This window comes from Cupressus sempervirens, chromosome 1 (genome assembly GCF_028749045.1).
Source record: "Cupressus sempervirens isolate cs-2001-9-10 chromosome 1, ASM2874904v1, whole genome shotgun sequence".
NCBI lineage: Eukaryota > Viridiplantae > Streptophyta > Pinopsida > Cupressales > Cupressaceae > Cupressus > Cupressus sempervirens.
In genome coordinates, this window is record NC_143118.1 from 353844629 (window position 1) to 353857994 (window position 13366).

General features: G+C 41.5%; 1 protein-coding gene across 3 annotated transcripts in view; it reads right to left on the minus strand.

Moving 5' to 3' along the window:
- Positions 1-13366, minus strand: part of LOC149577694 (uncharacterized) — a 145121-nt gene that overhangs the window by 117592 nt on the left and 14163 nt on the right. The window lies entirely within an intron of this gene.

Below are 13366 nucleotides of genomic sequence, written 5' to 3' on the forward strand. Positions count from 1 at the left end.
ATCTACCTTTCACATTTTTTGAAGAAGCAGCTAACTTAAGAAAAAGTTCATCAAGCACAGCAAACCTAGGCCGTTCTGGTTCGAGGACTTAAAACTCCTGAATCTGGAGGACGACAACAGCATAACCAATTGCCTAGCCAGATGGCCAGAACTTAAAGTAGAAATATTCATTCAACAAGTATTCAAATCATTGATCTCAAAGGATACATCTGAATTGACAACATTGACACTTGAACCATTGATTAATGTGCTCCAAAAATGATCACTGGATTTCTTTCATACAGGCAAGATCTATAGGACAAATTGGGATATCAATTGCTTTACATGATCACCCAAGTTATGGTAATTACTCATATGCTTGCCTATACACCACAATCATCCCTATCAATCATACCAAAATTTCATAGAAGTGGCTCAAGCAAGAGTGAGATTCTGGACCCTTAACTAACCTACTTATTTCAAGTACAAACATAGAGAAAATTAATCCTGCATTTGTAACAAGGGTCACATAAATAGCATTATATTCTTCTAAAGCTCTGGCCAATGGAGAAAAAGGCTATATGGTGAAAACCCCAAATCAATAAATATGAATTGCTTAAGTAGTTTCTTTAAAAGGATGTATTCTTTTGCAAAATTATATGACAAAATCTATCCAATAAATGAGTACAAAAGAAATTTCTATTATATTTGATTCATTTGAATACCAATTGAATACAAAACTGCATCATCATTGGAAATCGAGCTACAATAATTAGCTGCCAAAAATTATGAATTTATGACAACTGTGAAGAGAGCACAGGAAATACGGAGAGGAGAGGGTGAATCAGTATTTCAGATTTTTATACTTTCAAATCATGAAACCACATAAAAATTAAAGAGAACCATCAAGATGCAACACCAGATTTTTCATGGAAAACCCTTTCAAGTAAAAAACAATAGCTTGCATTAACAAAAATGGGCACCAGCCAAGATTACAAAAGAGAGCACCAACTCTGATCAGCTGAGGCACCGACCTCTATTTGACCATCAACTTGAAATAAAAACCCAAAAAATACCTTTCAGAACATATTCAGTAATATGAGCCATGGCTCCTTCAAAAGTAGACTCCTTCACCGTGAACAGCTTCTAACAATAAAGAAGCTTCTTCATCATGCACAACTTAAACAAAAGAACAGACTTCTTCCTGTACAGCTAAATCTCCTTAATTCATTACATTCAATTCTCAAAACATTAATCCCCTTTATTAAATATTTTATAAAATTTGTAACACGGTATTGTCTGAACCAGTACCAAATAGATTCTGCAACTAAAATGACAAATCAACTAAGTCATTATAATGCTCATCTCTAAAGCTCAGCTTCACCCTCAAGAATCATAGCACATCTTCAAAATTAATAATAAGCACAACACCTAAACTAGCACAACTCCCCTCAACTTGCAGACTTCCTTTTTCTCCTATCTGAAGTAGGGCATATTCTTTATTAAATATCTCGGTCAACATTCAGTGTACTAAAATGCTAAATTTCCACCAGAAGACTCAATGACCTGCACATAAATAACAAGCTTGCATTTTAGACACGGCACAATCAAAAAAACATTTCCCAGTCTAGGTAAAACATTCAGCACACATCGTTTTACACAATAACACCCAGCTTTCAACAAATACACACTGTACCTCAAAAATACCCAGCCTAAAAATATATATGCCAACTTAGTCACATCGCCCATGATCACACAGCTCAATTTTTCAAAGACGCAACACCTATTCAGCCACACACAAAAGGCATTCACCCTTCAATTCAAATGCATGACTCTGAAAGAATTTGCATCACTATGAAGAAATAAATAAATTTGTTTCGAATAGGGGAAAACCCAAAAAACAACGCCGTCCAACTGTTTGAAACAATAATGCACAACCTTAATTAGAACGCACAAATCCATCTTGCACGATACCAATAATAACGTCTATGTCCACTTATGCATACAAGAAGGAGCCTATTGATGTGAGTTTTAGTCCACTACAGCATGTAGAATCACATACTTAGTATTTCAAGATGAAACACCATTTCTCCAACTCTCCCATGAATAAGGATGCTCATATGCTAAATAATGTGTATGTATTGTGTGATCAAACAAGAAAACCCCAAGGTTCCTTCTTTATTTTGGACTTTCACTCAGTTAAAATGATGTGATATTTTGGTTATCTCAATAGAATTTGACCCCCCTAAAAAGTGTAAGAGGAAGCAATCTCAATCTCCTTGCCCTGAAAATAGAAATGGATATGAGAGGTCTACATGCAATTGCAGATCATCACCCAGAACTTGCCCATGCTGCAAATTACAAAAGGAAGCCAAACCATCAAGAGTTGTTGGAGACTCTCCAGGGAGGAGGCCATAAGAACCACATCATCAGTGAACAATAGAATAGCGATTAGAATCTGATGTAAATAGCAACCGTCCTCAGGGAGCAATAAATCCCAAAGGAAGTCCTCAAGCTCATTGATGTAAATAGCAACCATCCTTAGGGAGCAAGAAATCCCAAAGGCAGTCCTCAAGCTCGTCAATGTAAATGCCAAATAAGGTGGGAGAGATTGTAATGTCCCCACTTTAGCAGTCGACCAAGTGTGTGTGTGTTATCTTAGTTCTACATGGTCCCGAGGGCTAACGAAGGGTTTAAAAGTATCTTAGAGTGTTTTGGCCTAATCATCTCCAGTTTGGGCTAAATCGGAGTTGATTTACTCAATTTCAGGCATACTTACTATTTTTAGTAAGTTAGCAGGACATAGGGGAGGCTACTTTTAGTAATTGAATTTGATACTCCACGATGAGAGCTTTCCGACAAGCTATCAATCGTGCTATTCGAAGTCCGATAGCAAAATATCTTTATGCCTGAAGTATTATTAAAGTAACAATTAATTTAATTGTAGAATATTAAAGTGTTACTTTAATATTAAATTTTATGGGGATGTGTGCAAATCAAAAAGGGCGACTAAGGGAGAAATAGGTGATTATTTTAATATGCTTTATATCATACATATTTTATCCCACATTGCTCATGTGAGTTGTTTACCATACACGATAAAGGATACTTAACGCATGTAGTATAGCACAATATAACACTAAACAGATACTTTATTCACATATGCAATATGCACTCAATGCTTACAATCTGATTACAATTATGATCCTCCAAAGTTCATTCCGGATGGTGTACATATACCTTTCCGAAGAGGTGACTCAACCGTCATGCACCCTTTCGGATACTATTCTATCCGTAGGCTACAATATAGAATTTACTGACAACATCATCCCCCCCCAAAAGAAAAGTCATCTCTGGATGACAATACAACAAAACTCAAAAATAAACCACTAATTACATCAATGCATGATTACTAAACAAAGGGATGCATCCCTAGCGTAGTGGCTATTCGCGCCCTCAACTCGTTCAGCTTCGCCCGTAGCTTGTAGACTTGCTCTTCCCTAACTTTCAATTCTACTTCTGCCTCCATCTGAAGCTCTAAAGCTGATTGCATCATTCCAGCAATCTCTCCCAGTTCTTTCTCCTCCTCTGCTACTTTCTCCTTCTCTGCTGCTATCTGCTCCTTCTCTGTTGCCAAAATTTTGTAGTTGACTCTATCTGTCTAATAGGGCTGCCCTCTTGGATTCCCAGACTGCCCTCTCCATGACTAACCTAGCAGTTGACTCCTCCCAAGCCTTCTCAGCTGCTACCTGATTTGCCTAGCTCCTCTAAAGAGTGTAATACACCTCCTTGTGTAACTTCACTATCTCGTGAGTCAAAGCCTCTACTCAGCTCTCCATACCAGAATCTCTCGTCGTGGCCCAATCCTGTCGCATCTCTACAGTCTCCACATCTAGCCATCCCCACTCCTCAAAACAAACTATAAAGGCAGCCAAGCATCCTAATCTCATGAAGGATAATACTCCCTCCAGCTCCTTACTACTGAGTCCAAAGCCTAGATCTCTGTAAAGGCTATCACCTGGCGAGCCCAAGTCGCTAGAGCTGCTACATTAGCAAGGAATGCGTCTCTCATCCCTACTTTCGACGCTACTAGATGTTCCTACTGCAAACCTATAGCCCTCTCTACTACTTCCGCCATACGCTCAACAGTCCTATGCAGTAGTTCCTCATCCTGTCTGCAATGGGTTTTCCTCCGAAACTGCTTCCCGCATGGGTGTTTGCACGTACGTCATTCAAGGTGCTGGGGTACGATGGAACCGCATAGTCAAGTACGCACTCAACTTCTGGGTTCGGCTCTCTCTACCTCGCTCAGGTGATGCTAGCAATGTCATATCCACCGTGACCACTACATCTGAACATACTACATCCAACTGGACACCCGACGCTCCCAAACCCTCGCCTGCTGGGACCTCCATTACCCCTATCTCCATGTCCATCTCAGTATCAGGTACGAGTGTCTCCTCTCCAGCCTCTAGTAAAGCCTCACAAGCAAGCTCTATCATTACCTCCGGAGCGGCTATCTCCGTTGGTAACGAATGTGCCTCTGCTACCGCCTCTGGAATAGCTCATGTCTCTACAGCGAGCTGCGTTGCAACAGAAACTGGCATCATCACTACTGGCTACCTGAGCTGACCAAAACCCGAAATGCCATGTATACCAACAAGAGTCAAATCTGCCATAGTTGAACGTACCGACCATGGGAATCTCAATGGCGTAGCTATAATTACCTCCACCTCCTCGTCCTCTTCCCCATCAATCCCACTCTCCTTAAAAGAAGTCTCCTCCAGACCATTGTCCGTGTTTCGATCATCTGGCCTCGGTCGTTTATGTCCGATGGTCTTGGTGCCCAATGTATCCAGGTGTCTCCACTACATAATCGGTGGTTCGCCAGGCGCGAGTGGTCCTGGTTTGGCCTCTAGTGCATCATTGGGGATCATCCGCGTTGTTGCCTCCAGGAATAGTCTTATGGCATAATGCCGCATGTAGAATATCTTGTGCTATAATGTCATGAATTCTAACATCCGTTCGGCCAACACTGTTGCCCAGTCATATACCCTACCATATAGAATCCCTTTCGTCATTGCTACATGTGGAAATGAAATATCTGAGAAATGGCTAGATCCTGTGAGGCGACTCTTCACGATGTCCATCAAACAGCACCAGTGACCTTCTTGTAGATTGGATTTCTTCAACCCTCTGCCCCTTGATGTATCTAAAAGGGCTTCTTGTTCTGCCTACATCAGGTCCCCACACACGAGTTGTATCAACTGCAACTTTACTTCTCGGCTCATCTTTTTTATCTTCTATTTTCCTTCCACCTTGAGCATGGCTAGGTATCCCAAATACTCGTCTAAAGTTGGTCAGTTTGAATGACACCACTAAGTTGCATCCAAGGTAAGCAAATGTATTGGTTCAAGAGAACCTATCATACGTTTCTATCATAATGCGTAGAAACCCTTCATAGTCTCTGATACAGAATACCAACATTTGTATCACCCATTCCACTTGTGTTTTCCGAATGCTGGCCTTCACATGATGGTTATCCGGTGTCCCCTGCCACCATTTCTGGCATTCTACACCATTCAACCCTTCAAATGTAACATTTTGCCTTGTAGGAATATCTGTAGCAATCGACTGTGTTGGTTGCTTCACTGTCTTTTTGCTTGGCCCTGTATTGGTTCCTCCTGCTACACAAACTCCGTATGGCAATGTCTTCACATTCCTATTCATGGTTGAATCTTGGTCCAGCGTCTTTTTCCAAGCCATTTTTCCTGCTGAATGCATATCTGTCACTTTATGTCGTCTTGCCAAATACAAATTGGTTAGGTCAATTACCTCTCCATACAATCTTGTTTCAAAATCTTGGCGTCCGTACAAATCCGTACGGCTCTTTCACTCTAGTTTGCCTTGCTCCACTACTGTACAGTTGTAGCATTCCTCCTTCAAAGATTGTACAACCTTGCTTCCTAAAAAGAACGACTCCTTCCTCCTAAATGCTCTTGTACAGCCTCCGCATGGTGATGTGGTATAGCTGCCCTCTTTCAATGTACGGCTACAATTTACCTTTCTCCTTCTGGAATTTTGTACGAATGGTGACTCACCTCTTGTAACCAATGCGTGCCTGTTAATGGTTGTACGGTTCTTCTTTCTCCAATTCCTATCGTACGGAATGGCTCTGAGTTCTTATGTAACTTGCCAATGTATATATCTCCTTGCTACCATACAACCCTCTTGATACCATACGAGCTTCCTACAACTTGGTTTTCTAATACCAATGCCGTACAAGTTTGTCGTACAGCCTCTTTTTTAAGGAATCTGATTGTATGGCCGTACAGTGCACCTCCAACTTCCTGCAAATTTCTAGTTGTATGGTGTGCCTCTAGCTCCTACAAATTTCTAGTCGTATGGTGTGCCTCCAACTCCTGCAAATTTCTAGTCGTACGGTGTATTCTGGTATGTTCCCAATGAGTTTTTGCTTGTTGTGCCATACTACAATTACTCTCCTTGTTTTCACTTGATGTACCATACGATTATGTTCGTACGGCTATTGTACGGTTCAATACCTTCCCTTGTCTTTGTTGCCATACGGTTCGTACAATGTTGCTTCGCACGGTGATCTCCTAACAAGACTTTGATTGTCGTACGGTCTTAGTGATTTCCCTTCTTTTACCCTTTGTATGGGTCATACACCGTACAGTGTTCGAACTTAGTCTCCTTTCGTATGGCTATATGATGGTGACTTGTCTGCTTTCCAGGAAGTCTCCTTTCGTATGGCTATATGATGGTGACTTGTCTGCTTTCCAGGATCCCAAGGCTGTATGGTGCTTAATAATGTCTCTTCTTTCGTCTTTTGTACGGGGTCAATCTCCTCCAATCTTTTTCATGAGCCGTACGTCGGCTATTCCTTTCTTTAGTAGTTGTACAGTTCTGATTTTTCCTTTTCAAGCCGTATGGTCTTTTCGCTGCCTACTCTTTTTAATTTCATAATCCTATTATTGCTTTTGTACTCCTTTATTTTAATAATCCCATCTTTTATTATTCTATTATTGTCTTTTATTACTTTATTACTTCCGTGGCCGCACTCAAAAATTATTTTCAATTTTATATTTTATCTACATTTACTTATTTCACATATATACATTATTTATTGTCGTTTTTCTCTTTCAATTGTTCGTCTACGAGAGAACATTTCTTTCATGATATATTTTTAACTTCAACCCCTTCACTGCGCCTAATACTTCTTTCTCGTCTAGCGTCCATAAGCTTGATTGCCCATTATTGCCAACTTCCCGTATCTTGTATGGTCCGACCCATTTAACTTTGAACTTCCTTGGCCTGATCTCATTCTGCCTGTTATACTTCAAAACTAACTGACCCGGTTGAGACTTATTTAATTTTAAATGCTTATCATGCCATGCCTTCCACCTGTTTTGTGTGACTTCTGTGGCCCACTGTACCTGCAGTCGTCGCTCATCTAGTTTGTTCAGGTTGTACAATATCTCCCTTAAGCTTTCCATGTCACCCAACTTGTTCTCAATTGCTATCCTCAAACTCGGTACCATGAATTCTATCAGTACCACTTCCTCCTATCCATACATCAGATGGAACGAAGTATGTCCGGTAGTTACTTTATATGAAATACAATACGCCCATAAGGCTGATGGTAACTTCTCTTCCCAATCTTCTCCATCAACTACATAGGATTTATAAATTACTCTGACCAGGATCTTATTCGTGGCTTCGGCTTGTCCATTGGCTCTCGGATAATACAGGCTCGACAGTGAATGACAAATTTTGAATTCAGTAGGGAGCAGTCGAATTACATGATTAACAAAGTGTCCTCCTCGGACACTACTCAACTGCAGTGAAATCCCATACCTAGTGATGATTTGTTCATAGATAAATCTCGTTCTGCTTGCTGCCAAGTTGTCCAATAGTGCACGTGCCTCCACCCACTTGGTCGGGTACTCTGTCACCACCACAATGTATCAGCACCTTCTAGTTTTGCTTACCTTCAGGGGTCTGACGAAGTCCAATCCCCATCTTTCAAAAAGCTCCTACGCATGTGAAGGATTCAAAGGCATGAAGTCCCTCTTCAATGGTTTCCCAACTTGCTAACATGTATCGCATGCAATGACCCACTCTCTGGTGTTGTGTACGGTTGGCCACCATAATCCTGCCAGCAGTATCTTTCACGCAGTTGCGTCTGGCCCCATGTGTCCTCCTATCAGTCCTTCATGCACTTCCTTTAGTACCTTTGGAATTTCCTCCTCTAGGACGCACCGCCTTAGAATCTGATCAGGACCAATTTTGTATAGTAGCCCGTTGACTAACTAAAATGTCTGGCTCCTCAGCACCAATTTCCTTCTTTCATTTGGAGGCATCTCGCTTGGAAACTGTCCCATCGATAGATACTCCCCAATACATGCATACCAAGATGGTAGTATTGTAACGTGAAATAGTTGCTCATCGAGAAAATCATCATTAACTCCCTCCGATGGCTCCCCCAATTTTATTCTTGACAAATGGTCTGCACTTACATGACTTTTCCTTGGCTGCACCACGATCTTAAATGTGAACTCCTACAATAATACTAACCATCAACTTATCCTTCCTTGAATAATCGACTTATTTACCAGATATAGCAGTGCCTAATGATCTACATAGAATACAAATGGAATCGCCAACAAATTATGTCTGAACTATTGTACTGCGTACACCATCCCTAATGCCTCTCGCTCCGTTGTACTATAGTTTTCCTCTGCCTTAGATAACAATCTACTTGCAAAATACACCGAATGGTCCAATCCGTGGTCACCTGTCTGCATGATTTGATGCATCTACATGAACATGAAATTCTTTGTCCCAGTTCGGATAGGCTAGAATCGGTGTCATGGCCAACTTTGTTTTCAATCCCTCGAAAGCTTCATTCTATTCGGCTTCCCATTTGTAAGGATCACCCTTGCAGGTGAGTTTGTCCAACAGGTAGGAAACCTTCACAAAGTTCTTAATAAATCTCCGATAATATCCGATGTGCCCTAGAAATGACTTTACTTCAAATACATCCATCAATGGTGGCATCTCCAAGATTACGTGAACCTTGTCCAAATCCGTCTTCAATCTTGCTTTACAGACTATGTGTCCGAGCAGCTTTCCCTGTGGCACTATGAATCTGCACTTTTTCGGATTCAATGCCAATCTTGCTCGTCTGCACCTCTCCATGCATTCTCTGAGCGTCATTATGTGTTTATCCTCTGTGCTAAAGATTGACCAATCATCTAGGAATGCTTTAAAACTTCTGACTGACATTTTATCAAATATGTGTAGGATAATCCTTTGGAACGTCACCCAAGCATTGCACAGTCCGAACAGCATCCTATTGTATGCATATACTCCATCTTCCACAATGAATGTTGTTTTCAATTTGTCTTCTTCAGCGATGGATATCTTGTTGTACCCCAAGAACCCATCCATGAATGAATAAATCTCATGCCCTACTACTTCCTCCGGGATGCTATCCGTGAATGGTATCGGATACGGATCTTTAATTGTTATCACGTTTAGGCATCGGAAGTCTACGCATATTCTTATCTGTGTGGTGTCCTTTTTCAGAGATATCACGATTGGTGATACCCACTCACTCTTCTGCACTTTAAAAATAATTCCTACTTCTAGCATCCGATCGATTTCTTCCGTGACCTGTGCCGCATAGCTTTTATTCATTCGATATGGCTGCTTTTGTAAGGGTACTGCATCTTCAATCAACGGTATCCGATGGCACTCCTTTTAAGTCTTTATATGTCCAAGTGAAGATGTCCTTGTACTCCATAAATATTTTGAAAGCTACTGCCTTCAAAACTGGGTTCCAATCATCTCCTACAAGAATATTTTTGGGATTCGCCTCATCCCCCAAGTTCATTATTTCCACCATAGGCTCTTCATACTTCATCAGTTTATCCTCACTGAACGTATGGGCCGGTGTCTCATCCACCTGCACTTCTCCCTCCTTTATTTCACTATACTCCTTCGAAAACTCGTTTCCTTAATTTTCTTCCTAGACACCCAACATGTTGCAGCTCGAAAAGAGCTCGTAATCCTCCATCTGCCAGTGTAGTAGTCCGTTCACCGAGTCTAGGTCGTCATCTGTCAACCCTCCTAATCTCAAAATACCCCTTCTTCGTCTGGTGCCATTCTCTTTTTTCCTTCATCATCACTCTTGCCTTCACCTTCTAAGTCTGACAACACTGCCTCTTCCCCTACCATTTGTGTATGCAAGTCAATTACAAATCTTCTGCCTCCACGTTCCACGAATAGGGTGTTTCGTTTCCAGTCATGTTTTACTTTTGCTTGCACCAACCAATCCCGTCCAAGGATAGTGTCATACCCTCTTCTTTTCAGTGGAATGACCACAAAATCTAGTGAAAATGGTTGCGTTCCAATGGCTACCGACTGCGCCATCAAGGTTCCCAACGCTTTGATTCCATGCTGATCTGCCATAACTGGAACGTAGGTGGCCACAGTGTGGGTTGTCCTAACTTTTCCCATATATCTTTTGGTAACACATTCACGCCTGACCCTCCATCCACAATTGTGTCTAACAGTACAGTTCCCAGAATGCCCATCTCGACTACTGTCGAATACCTTCTTGTCGTAAGTGCCACATGCTGCTGTCATTCCACTACCATCCCTTCCTATTTCCTCTATCGCTTTTGAGAGCGCTGTCATATTCATAATGGTTGTCTGTAATTGTGGCATTGTGAGAAGGTCATTTAATTTAATAGGGACTTTTGTTTGCATTATCTGCCTTATCATATTTTGTTCAGCTAAGTTCCTTTTCGAGGTATCGGCAATGTCTTTTACTTGTAACTTCCCTGTTGTCATTTGTCTTTCCAACTCTATCCGTGCTTGTTGTAACCTTTCCTTTTCTTCTTCTACATCAAAGTATTTCACTTTCTTCGCTTGCTCGTGTGTAATGGCTAGTACCTTCTCATCGCATGTTTCAATGCTTAATAGATTTACCCCTTGCTTCGGGCATTTTGAATCTTCGTGGTCTCCTGGACCACACCATCTACATAGTAGCTACGGCTTCTCCTTCGTGATACAATCTCTAGCAAAGTGGCCCCAAAGGTTGCACGCATGACACTATATCATTGGTCGTCTAATCGCATCATACTGTATCAAACTCCAGCCTCCATTGTTATTATTGTTATTATTGCCACCCCTTCCGCATCAATTATTGTTGCAATATCCTCCCGAAGTTGCATCATTGTTTGTGTTATTTCCAGGTGGACACTTTCTACATTAGTAACACTTGCCGGTGTCCTTTTGACTTTATGTTAAACGGGCACTCCTTTATGGAATATCTTGCAACCTGGCAAATATCACAGAACTGTTTCTTCGGACATGAACCCTTTGTGTGGCCATCCTCTTTACAATTCGTGCACCACATTTCTCCCTTCACTAAGTCCAAATTCTTTTTCAAATTCTTAAATTCTTTCATCATTCTTAGCATAACTTTATGTAACGCTCAAACTTTCTTGTTTGATTCTTCGTCACTATTGCTACTTTCAGATGATGAATCATCTGAATCCGACGATTTATGCTTCTTACTTGTCTTCTGTTCACTTTCCAGATCCATTGCGCGATCATATGCATCGGTGTACGATGCTGGTGGTAAAATCTTCATCTTCTATTTTAGAGCCAATCTCAGGCCCTCAACAAACCATTGTTTCTTCAATCCGTCAGCTGGTTGACTTTCCATCTTCCCAACCAGCTCTTTCAACTGTCGTGCATAAGCACGGATTGTTTCGTTCTTTCCTTGCTTGGTGTTGTATATCTCTGCTACAATTTCATTATTGTCCCGTAGCAATCAGAGCTCCACTGTGAACTCCTTTCTGACATCCACCCATGTAGTCAATTTCTGAGGGTCGGCATCCGCAAACAAATCAATTGCCACACCCTGTAGGGTCGCTGGAAACTGCCTAACCCAATCATCTTCATTTGTTACACCGTTTTTTGTCCATATCGTTTCACACGTCTTGCAATGTCTAATCAAATTTATCGTTCCGTCACCATTAAACTTCAGCAATTTCTCCTTGGGTCCTGTCATCGCTACTTTCTTTTGATTTTGTGGTACTTGTACCCACGCTATTCTGAACACCAGCGTTGTTTAGAGTACCCGCATTGTTCAGAGTCCGTGCTGCTCCGAGTAACTGCATTGTTCTGAGCATCCGCACTGTTCTGCACAATCGCGTTGCTTCAGACAACCGCCTTACTTCCAACAACCGTGTTACCTGGTGAAAGGAAATCTCCCTCAAGCGAAGTTGTTTGATTCTCTGTCTGTATCCATTCGTCAGGTGTATCGGGAATGAAGAGTTCACTCCACGCTTGTGCTCCCTCGACACTTCAAGTTGTGCGCGCTACTTCCCTTCCGTTCGGATGCTCTACCCTCAGCGTATACAAGTTAAGGAACTCCTCCCTTGTTTCTTCTACCAAATTCAGTCGCTATCGAGTCTCCTCCAGCAATTCTTCGGCACTCCTCGACCTACTAGGTGAGTGCACTCCCTCCGTTTGTGCCCCTTCACCCCCTCAATGTCCGTCGACAATCTGTTGAAGCTTCTGTCTGCGCTCTACCAGTTGTGCTAAAATTAAAACTTCTTGTGTTGTACGTATATCATCCTTGTCTTTTATCTTATTTCTATCCTTGTTAAGAAAATTCAGCATTAATCTTCATAACATTTCCTTTGTTCACAATTCAACTGGCAACGGCACCAAATGTTTACCGTACAGAGTAAAGGATACTTAACGCATGTAGTATAACACGATATAACACATAACAGATACTTTATTCATATTTGCAATATGTACTCAATGCTTACAATCCGATTACAATGATGATCCTCCAAAGTCCATTCCAAACGGTGTACATATACCTTTCCAAAGGGGTGACTCAACCGTCACGCGCCCTTTCGGATACTATTCTACCCACCGGCTACAATATAGAATTTACCGACAACACAAGTGGAATGGACCCTTGGAAAAAGAATCAAAGGGAGTGTTAGTGGCTTCATTCGGCAAGGGGAATATGAGAAGAAAATTGATGTGTGAGTTGCAAATCCGTTCTTGGCATTAGAGGACGTCTATCCTCTCTTGTGACATTCTAGACGTCATTCCCTTAGGGTATGGCCTTTGGAATTCATTGCTATCAGCTTCATTAACAGGCAGATTGGGCGCATTTCCAGCTACAGGCGGATTGGGTGTTTGCTCATATCATTCTCGCTTCTTGTCTGATGCTTATGCCATTGTGAAGGGATGATTTTATGAGGCTCTTGGACTAATTGAAGGCAGATTTTACTATAGCAGTACTGTAGCACAGCACTATTCATAT